This window comes from Pseudonaja textilis, chromosome 13 (genome assembly GCF_049901715.1).
Source record: "Pseudonaja textilis isolate UNSWEBS1 chromosome 13, rPseTex1.2, whole genome shotgun sequence".
Classification (NCBI taxonomy): Eukaryota; Metazoa; Chordata; class Lepidosauria; order Squamata; family Elapidae; genus Pseudonaja; species Pseudonaja textilis.
The window spans coordinates 4,256,901-4,266,673 of record NC_142002.1 but is presented as its reverse complement, the minus strand read 5'-3'; positions in this window follow the sequence as shown (position 1 = coordinate 4,266,673).

Sequence of the window (9,773 nt, the reverse complement as noted above, 5' to 3'; positions counted from 1 at the left end):
TAAGGTGGGATTAGAACTCATGGATTCCTGCTTTCTAGACTGGTGCCTCTGCTTTCTAGACCAGTTTTAAGGACCACCATCCATATTTGACCAAAGAAGGAAATTATAGGAAAATCTACCATGAAATCTTTTGACAATGACAGAAAGTGATAATAATCCATTTGGTGACAACTATATTTGTAGATACCATATCTGGAACCAGAAAATGTTTACTCAGTGACCAAGATGCCTCAGACACTTCTAGCTATTATCCCAACATAAGATTAAATAAAATCAATGAATCAAAGTTTGGGAGATCCCTATATGTTGACAATTTCAGAAGACAGTTGATAATTTAACTTTAATTTTGGTTGCTCAGACTTGGAAATGTTGCTCCCAACCCATTAGTTATCTTTTTGTGTCCTCCATCCCATGGAATGACTGGTCATTTCAAACCATTCAGCAGAGATGGATCTAGCTTCAACCTCATTATGGAAGTCAGGGCTCATAGGAACTTCAGTTCCTTTCTCAAATGAGTTGAGTGGCCGAAGCTGTGAACTATATCACCAGTATGTATGTTTTGTTTCTCGCATGACTTTATCTAATGGAGTGGATATAATAGCAACAGCACTTAGACTTATATACTGCTTCACGGTGCTTTACAGCCCTCCCTAAGTGGTTTACAGAGTCAGCCTCTTGCCCCCAACAATCTGGGTCCTCATTTTACCCAACTTGGAAGGATGGAAGGCTGAATCAACTTGGAGCCTGGTGGGATTTGAACTGCCAAATTGCAGGCAGCTGGCAGGCAGCAGAAGTAGCCTGCAGTACCGAATTCTAACTACTGCGCCACTAAGACTCATATAAAGAAGTAAGGCCAATGAATTTGAAGGGGACTAGCATTAGGGGAACCACGGAGGCAACTTAATATTCAATTAATCAGTGGAACAACTTGCTTCCAGAACTTGTAAATGCTCCAATGCTGGAAGTTTTAAAGAAGAGATTGGATAACCATTTGTCTGAAATGGTACAGACTTTCCTGCCTAAGCAGGGGGTTGGACTAGAAGACCTCCAAGGTCCCTTCCAGCTTCTATTCCATTCCATTCCATTCCATTCCATTCCTTATTCTATTCTATTCTATTCTATTCTATTCTATTCTATTCTATTCTATTCTAATCTCAGATGCCCTGTTACATTAGAAAATGTTTTATGTGATAGACAGCCTATATAAAGACATTTTGTGGTGGCGGGGGAGATGAAAAGCAAATATAGGAAAAAGCTTTTTGTGTAAGAGCAAAAATAGAATAAGGAAAAGGGTAAGTAGAAAATTGCCAAGAGAGGTGGATATGATCAATTAGATTAGAACCCGAGAAGTACACCAGAGATTAAGGGTGGAAATGCACAAATTAGAATTTCAGCTCAAAGAAGAGGAGGGAAGGCCATTAAAAGAAAGAAAGAAACCCCAAGAAGAGGAAGACACAAACAAGCTGCTATCCAGCTTTGAAATTCAGCTGCCAGGGAGATGATAAAAAGAGGGTGGGGAAAAGAGCCAGAGAGCGAACTAAACACGGAATGGCAGACAAGGGTGATGACCTCAGGTTTGTTTAAGGTGACATGCTCTGCAGTGGGATGAAAGAAATACTTTGCATTTTTTGAAACAGGCCAGGAACAAAGGAACGCTCTGCGTCTTAAGAATCAATATCACATTTTATGCCTGCTGCACCCTTCACAAAGAATCAAGGGGACATTGATTCAAGTAAGTAAGAACTTCATTGAAAATTGACCTTTGGGTTTCTTTCGTGGAAAGGGACCGCTGGTTTGAATGCAGGGAGGGGACGGGGAGGGTTCTCCTTGGTAGCCGGTGCTGGGCAGAGATGTCAGGCATGGCTGCCGCTGAAAAGTTCACAGCTTCATTCCCTGTCACCACATCAGATGGTGGGCCACCTCCGTGCTGACATACGCAATGGGGCCCCCACATAGTTCCTCCTTGGCTGTCAGAGTTGGGCTAAAGGAAAGCCAGGAGAGCGGAACTGAAGCCGGACTCCTGGCCGGTCCAATGGTGGGATGGGGAGAACCTTGAAGCCGATCTACAGGAGACACAAAAGGCAGGAGATGGTGACCATGAGGACCATGAGACGAGGTAGACAGAGCTGCTGGTAAAACCAGAAGGAAGCTCGACAATTAAGGAATTAGCTGAAGGGAGCGACCGTTGAGTTGCAATGAAACAGTCATGAGAAACAGAATGTCTTCTCTAATTTTTTTTTTCCTCTTTTGCTGAGTTTTGAGTCCTCATGCTCTACCAAGCATTGGCAATATGAGGATTTATAGCACTGTTGTACTTAACTCTCTGGCACGGAGCTAAAACCTAAGTCCCAGCTAACAGCGGGATTTCTTCATGTACAAGGAAATCAACTGAATAATTAATCAAGATCTATAAAGGGAAAAAGATCCATAAGAACATAGCCAAGAGAGACAAGGGACCACTAAGTTCAGCATGCTGGGCTACGTAGTACTAACCAATGCCCAGGTAGAAAGGAACTCATCTCTTATACCGCAATCATTGCAGTTAATTTTCATATTTATGCTGTAAGTTAAAGACAGCTGGTCTGGTGCAGTGATGAAGGCAGGAGAGTGGGAGTTCTAGTCTTACCTTAGGCCATGGCAAATCACTTCTGAAATACATTTTATTTATTTATTTATTTTATTTGTTTCTCAAACATGTGCAGGATAACACGCATAGGTATGGACATAAACATGAACACAGGGAGTAAATACAGATAAATGGGGACAGTAAGACAGGGACGGTAGGCACGCTGGTGCGCTTATGCACGTCCCCTTTAAGGACCTCTTAGGAATGGGGTGAGGTCCATGGCAGACAGTTTGAGGTTCAAGCTATGAGGGGTTGAGGCTGTAACGATGGAGTCGGGTAGGGTGTTCCAGGCGTTGACCACTCCGTTGCTGAAGTCGTATTTTCTGCAATCGGGTTTGGAGCGGTTTACCTTGAGTTTGTATCGATTGTTTGCCCATGTATTATTGTGGTGGAAGTTGAAGAAGTTGTTGACCTTGCTGAGAAAAACTATGGGATTAGTTCAGGAGTTGAAAACTGATTTGAAGGTGAGCAAACACATAGAAGTATGACTTACACTCACTTATACTACACAGTATAGTGTATACTTCTACACAGTATAAGTGAGAGTGCTTGTACACAGCAAGAAACACCCCACTTTTATCAGATCAGAATAAACCACACTGCAGGGTGTTTTGACAGCCTTGGCAAAAGGCTACATGTAAACCTGTTTAGTAAACATGTGTTATGAACCCAGCTGAGTGGGAGAAGTAAGCAAGAATTGACAGAGAATAAAGCCAGCACCAAAATAATTTCTAGCAAAGCTTGGTTAAGTGTAACCAACGGGAAATCTTGGATGTTAAAATGTGAAAAGAGCAGATATGTTTCTTCAGGCTTTTTGGCACAGCAGCAATAAGTCATATCTGGTGTTGCAAAAAATCTAGATGACCATCAAATGAAAATGAGGGGACTCGGAACATTCTAACATTTTGCAATCGTCTAGCGGTTGTGCAGATTTTCAGAGCTCGGTTATGTCAGACCTTGTCCCAAGGCTATTGTTGAATTAGATTAATGAGATTAGTTAAGAATTTTAAAAAGTTCTTCCTCAAGCAAAAGCATCAGAATAACAAGGGACCTTGGAGGTCTTCTAGTCTAACCACCTGCTCATAGAAGGAGATATTATATCATTTCAGACAAGTGGCTTCCAATCTATTCTTAAAAACCTCCAGTGTTGGAGCATACACAACTTCTGGAGGCAAGTAGTTCCGCTGATGATTAATTGTTCTCATTGTCAGGAAATTTCTCCTTAGTTCCAGGTTGGTTCTCTCCTTGGTTAGTTTCCATCCGTGTTTCTTGTCTTGCCTTCTGGGGCTTGGGGTTAACTCCCCCCCACCTCTTTTCTGTGGCAGTATCTCAAATATTGGAAGACAGCTATCATATCGCCCCTGGGAAGTTCAGTGTGGATACCAAAATGCCGTTGCAAAAGATGTCCACTTTTTCATATAAGAGATGGGTCTTAAATATCTAAGGAGCTACCACAAAGAAGAGGGAGTCAACCTATTTTCCCAAGCACCAGAAGGTAAGACAAGAATGAATGGAAACTCATCAAGGAGATGACTAACCTAGAACTAAGGAGAAATTTCTTGACAGCAAGAAATGGAAAAAGCCAGTGGAAAACCCTGCCTTCAGAAGTTGCAGGTGTTCCAACACTGGACATTTTTAAAAAGAGACTGGGCAGCCATTTGTCTGAAATAGGGTGTCATGTCTGAGCGGGGGGGCTGGACTAGAAGACCTTCAAGGCCCCTTCCAACTTTGTTATTCTGTTATGAGTGTCTTCAGGGGTAGCTAGTGATTCACTGAGACCAGAGTGACTGTTTAAAGGCAACCAAGGAATGTTTTCTTGTGTCCATTAGTTGAATAAGGATGCAGATTTGCTTAGAGCACCATTTGTGTAACTGAATGCACGACTGAATTTATTGCTTAACGAACAGTTTTGGCAGAGAACAGAGGAGTAGTTACAAGGGGACATAGCCAATAATCGCAGTTGGGTGGAAATTACTGCCTGCATTGCAGGAGAACTGCAAAGAGCTCACCCCAACAATAAATTTTTTTAAAAAAGCTTACCAAATATCATCTCTTTGCACATGGGGAAGAAAAAAAAGGGTGTGTGTGTAATGTTTGAAAGACACGCTTTGCAAAGAATGAAACAAGATGCCTTTGCAATTTGCTCCAACTAAAAATCCTCTGCTGAAAAACATTCATCATACTTTCTGCCTTGTCTCGGAGTTGCAAGCACAGACGTGGGGAAAGTTGCATGACCCGTTGAGTTGACATTAAAAGCTTTAAATTGAATTACATTGGCAGAAATCTTAAAAAAAAAAAAACGATTGTCTTGGGGGTGCGGGAAACAGAACTCCTGACAAGGCATAACAGATGTTGAAAATTAGGAACATTTAGGCAACATTATCATAGCTGTATATGGGGAAATGGTTTTAATTGCCTTTCTAGGGTGCCTTGGAGGTGTGCTGTTTTGATTTAAGAATTTCCTTTTCAAGTTTTTCCATCTGGGTGTTTCCACTCCAGGGTTTCAGGAGGCGGTGATCAAACTTTCTAGGAAGTGTGTTCTCAAGTGAAAACAGAGAGGCTCTCTTGAGACCTGCTCACTATTGGTCTTTGAAACCGGATTAATTAAGAGGATGGCAACTCTTCCTCAAATCTGACATGGAGTTGATAATTTTGCTAGAATAACAGAATAACAAGAGAGTTGGAAGCAGGGGTGGGATTCACTAGAACCGGTTGTTAACATTCTAAGCAGTTCGGAGAACCGGTTGTTAGAAGAAATGACTGGCCTAATCCTGTAAGGAAGGCAGGAAGGAAACATTCTGGGGTTGCTTACAGAAACTGCCTCTCCGTTGACCCTTATGACATTCTTGGCAGGACTAGACTTCCTGTCTCAGGAACTTCTCTGGAGTTTTTTTCCCCTCCTTTGCTGGTACTTTGCTTGTGTGGAGTGACCATTCAAAGTTACAATGGCACTGAAAAAAGTGACTTATGACCATTTTTCACACTTTCGACTGTTGCAGCATCCCCACAGTCATGAGACGCCAGGCGAGGAGATGTGTGCCTCGATGTGAATAATATTGAGTTGGCCACGCCCAGCCAATAACATGATCACCAAGCCATGTCCACCCAGTCACATGACCACCAAGCCATGCCCACAGAACCGGTTGTTAAAAAATTTGAATCCCACCCCTGGGATTGGAAGGGACCTTGGAGATCCCCTAGTCCAACCCCCTGCTCAAGCAGGGTACTGTATACCATTCTAGACAAGTCCAGTCTCTTCTTAAAAGCCTTCAGTGATGGAGCACCCACAATCTCTGAGGACAAGCTGTACCACCAATTAATTGTCCTCAGTGTTAGGAAGTTTCTGCTTAGTTCCAGGTTGCTTCTCTCCTTGATTAGTTTCCACCCATTGCTTCTTGTCCTGCCCTCAGGTGCTTTTGAGGATAGCTTGACTCCCTCTTCCTTGTGGCAGCCCCTCAAATATTGGAAGCCCCTCATCCTTCTTTTCATTAAACTAGACACACCCAATTCTTGCAACTGTTCCAGCCTTTGGGAGTACACAGATAGACTGCACATTCATGCAACCAAACTATCACTAGGCGGTGTATTTGGATCTTGTCGCATTTCAGTGTATCGGGTATTAGTTGCATAACTGCAACCTGCAGATGCTTGCTCAAATGATGGATAGCTGACATGGGGCAGAAGGAGGGGAAGATCCCTCTCGAGCAGAAAGCTAGGATATCAAGAGAAAATACTTCAGGTAGGGTAACCATGCACCTTAACTTATGGCCTTCTGCTTGAAGACTGAGAAGACTTTAGCATTCAAGAACAATCAGAAGATAATCTTTAGTTTGACCTATCAATCCTTTGTGTATGATCACCGTTGAACGTATAGGGAATTTCCTTGAAGGACAGTGTAATGATTGATTACCAAGATGTTAATCATTAACTCCATTTGCAGAAACTAATTTGATTCACTTCACAACTGTTGCAAGAAAAGCTATAAAATGGGGCAAAACGCACTGTTTAACAATAGTCTCGCTTAACAATAGAAATTTTGGACTCGATTGGACTCGATAAAATAAGTAAAGAAGTCCCTGCAGATTTTACTCCACTATTCATTGGGGGTGCCGACTCATCTCTGTTTCAAAGCCATTGAGCCAGTGCTCTCCGTTTCCACGAACACGTGACCAGCATGATGTCATGGGGCCCTATTACCTTCCCAGTGAAGTGGTACCTATTTATCTACTCGTGTTTGTATGCTTTCAAACTGCTAGGTTGGCAGGAGCTGGGGTGAGGATGGGAGTTCACCCCATCACATGGTGTTCGGGTCTCAAACCTGGACTGCCTGTTTCCCATCCAACAAGCCCAGCGTCCTAACCACGCCGCCCCTTATGTGCAAGGCCATTATCCATGGAACATTTCCCAAACATCTTTTCACATTTGGAAGAAATTTCATTAGCAAATGTCCTTTCTTGAAAATGATAAATGTGGTTGGAAAAAACTGTGTAGCTGAATTCTTAGATTTTTCTCGTTCACACTTTGTATTATAATTAAGCAATACGCAATGTCAATCATTTGCTTCGGAGTTAAGCTGGATTTCTATTGCAATCTCTCTTGCTTTCTTCCTTCCACCCTCCCTTCTCCTTTCTCCTCCTTTGATTTTAAATCTGGGAAGTGGTTGAGTTAGAAAACATTTTCTAGCTATGTGCCTGTTCTGGTTAAATCAAAGCTCACCCTGAACCCCTTACACACAAATTATACTTTCCATTAAAATCATCATCAACATAGTATTTGAGGTTAGTAAAACATATTGCTTTGGCTATAAAACACTCTCAACTAGTATTCCAAATGTCTTGCCTCAAGCTAGCACTTAAATTAAAGTTTGAGACAGCTGGCACTAGAATCAGAATAAACAGGATGGGATTTTTTTTCCCCACAAAAGGGGTTTGATGAACCACAATTATTGTTTTCATAATTTATTGCCAATGTACATTAAGCATGTTCTGATCTGTCTCCAGAGCTCATCGGCTTTCAACAGGTGAGCTGATTCCATGGGAGGGGGGTGGTGAGAAAAGAGGCAGTCTTAAATTATCCTTCAAATAATTGGTTCTCTAATAAATATTGCATAAAACAGCAAGGCTCCTGTAATTTCCGTAATCTGGATTTAATTTGCTAGCTGGTTCTACGACAGCATTGTTTCTCTCAACTCCCATAAGCTTCCATGGAATCAGTGTTGCAGGAAGAGAGTGCAGACGTTACAAGTTGGGTGGTAGTTGCTGGATCAGAACCAGTTTCTGGAAGGAATATTGTTGGTGTGTAATTACCCTATTTGGGATAAGAAATTGTCTGGCACACAATGATTGGCTCCTTTTTCAAATTAAGGACTTTCCCCCGCAAAAACTATCCTCCAACGTGGAGCATAAATAACCTTCCGAATATGTTCAGCAGGCCAGTTTCACCCATACGTGCAACGTCTCCTTAATTTACAACCACTTACAACCACTTTTGAGACTGAAATTTCTGTAGCTAAGCAGTTATTAAGTGAGTCATATCCAGGGGTGGGCTTCAAAAATTTTAGCACAGGATTCTCTGCCCGTTTGCTGGGTGGGTGTGGCCATGGTGGGTGTGGCCTAGTCGGCCTCCTGCACCACGGTGTGTGGGGGGGGTGTTTTTGCCCTCCTCGGGCTCCAGAGGCTTTCTTTGAGCCTCCGGGCCCTCCCGGCCCAGGGCCTCTCTGGGAGTCTTTTTTCCTCCCCAAGCCCCTGGCTTTCCACTCACTGCATCCATTCGCCTGAAGGACTCCTGGGAGGGGAGGGGCAGAGTGGGTGGGGCCAGCAGCCCACCCCTGGTCCCATCTGATTATTATTTTTTGCCATGGTCTTTAAATGAATCATGTGGTTGTTCAATAAATCCAGCTTCCCCCATTGACTTTGCTTGTGGGAACCCCCTGAGAAGGTTGTAGATATGGATCACGAGACAGTCATTTCGTTTGCAAATTCAAACAGTCAATGGTTGCTGATTGTGAGTTCAAATCCTGCCTAAACCAAAAAGTAAGAGGGGTGACGTTCAAGCCAGTCCATTCTCTTGAAAGAGATAGTTGCAGGACATAAGCTATTTCGAATAAATCTGCCTTTTGCAATTGATTGATTACAATTTTGTCAATACCAATGGTGTTCAAGTTGGTTCATCACAGTCATTCAGACTGGATTGGGCGTCTTTGTCTACCTATCAAGTCCTTCCCAAGAACTTGGGATAGGCAGATGTACATATTTGATGGTCTTAAGAGTATGATCACAGGAGGGAAGTAAATTCTGAGCTAAGTTGCCTTTTGCAATTGACTGATGGTGAATTTGTCAATACGAATGGTTCAAGTGGTGCTCCATTTGTTTTGGGTTTGCACCGAAGCTCCTTATTACTGTTGGTACTACCTTTGCTTTCTATTATTATTATTATTATTATTATTATTATTATTATTATTATTATTATTATTATTATTATTTCACAGCCTTTGGGGCTGGTTGGTAGCTCAACAATTCAAGTCCTAATCAAGGACCTAGGAACTGTCAAGGTAACATCGGAGGATATAAGCTGTTCCAAGTAGGGTGGTATTTTTGTAGAATCAGGGTATTCAAGTTTGATAAATTCAGAATTTCCAAATAGCGAGGTAGCCCTTTAGGTGTTGCTCCAAGGGCTCAAATGACAGTTGGGATAACACATGATTTCTTTTTCCAAAGTAGCTCAACTTCAATTTGTAAATCCTGATATTTTGTGATTTTTTTTTTCTTACTGCATGTCTTCAATTCGTGCATCACCAGGTATTGCAATGTCAATGAACCAAACCTTTTTCTTTTCTACTATTGTTATGTCAGGTGTGTTGTGGGTCAAGTGGTTGTCAGTCTGAATTCTGAAGTCCCACAAGATCTAGACTTTTTCATTCTCCAGAACCTTCTCAACCTGATATTCCCAGTAGTTGTTGCTATACTCAAATCCAAACTTTTGGCACAGTTTCCAGTGAATGATTTTAGAAACTCGGTTATGATGTTCTAGATAGTTTGTGAAATTTTGCTGCATCCACTGATTAAATGGTACACTGTTGATATTATTATTATTGTTGTTGTTGTTGTTGTTGTTGCTATTGTCATCGTCAACACTACCAACAGAAACA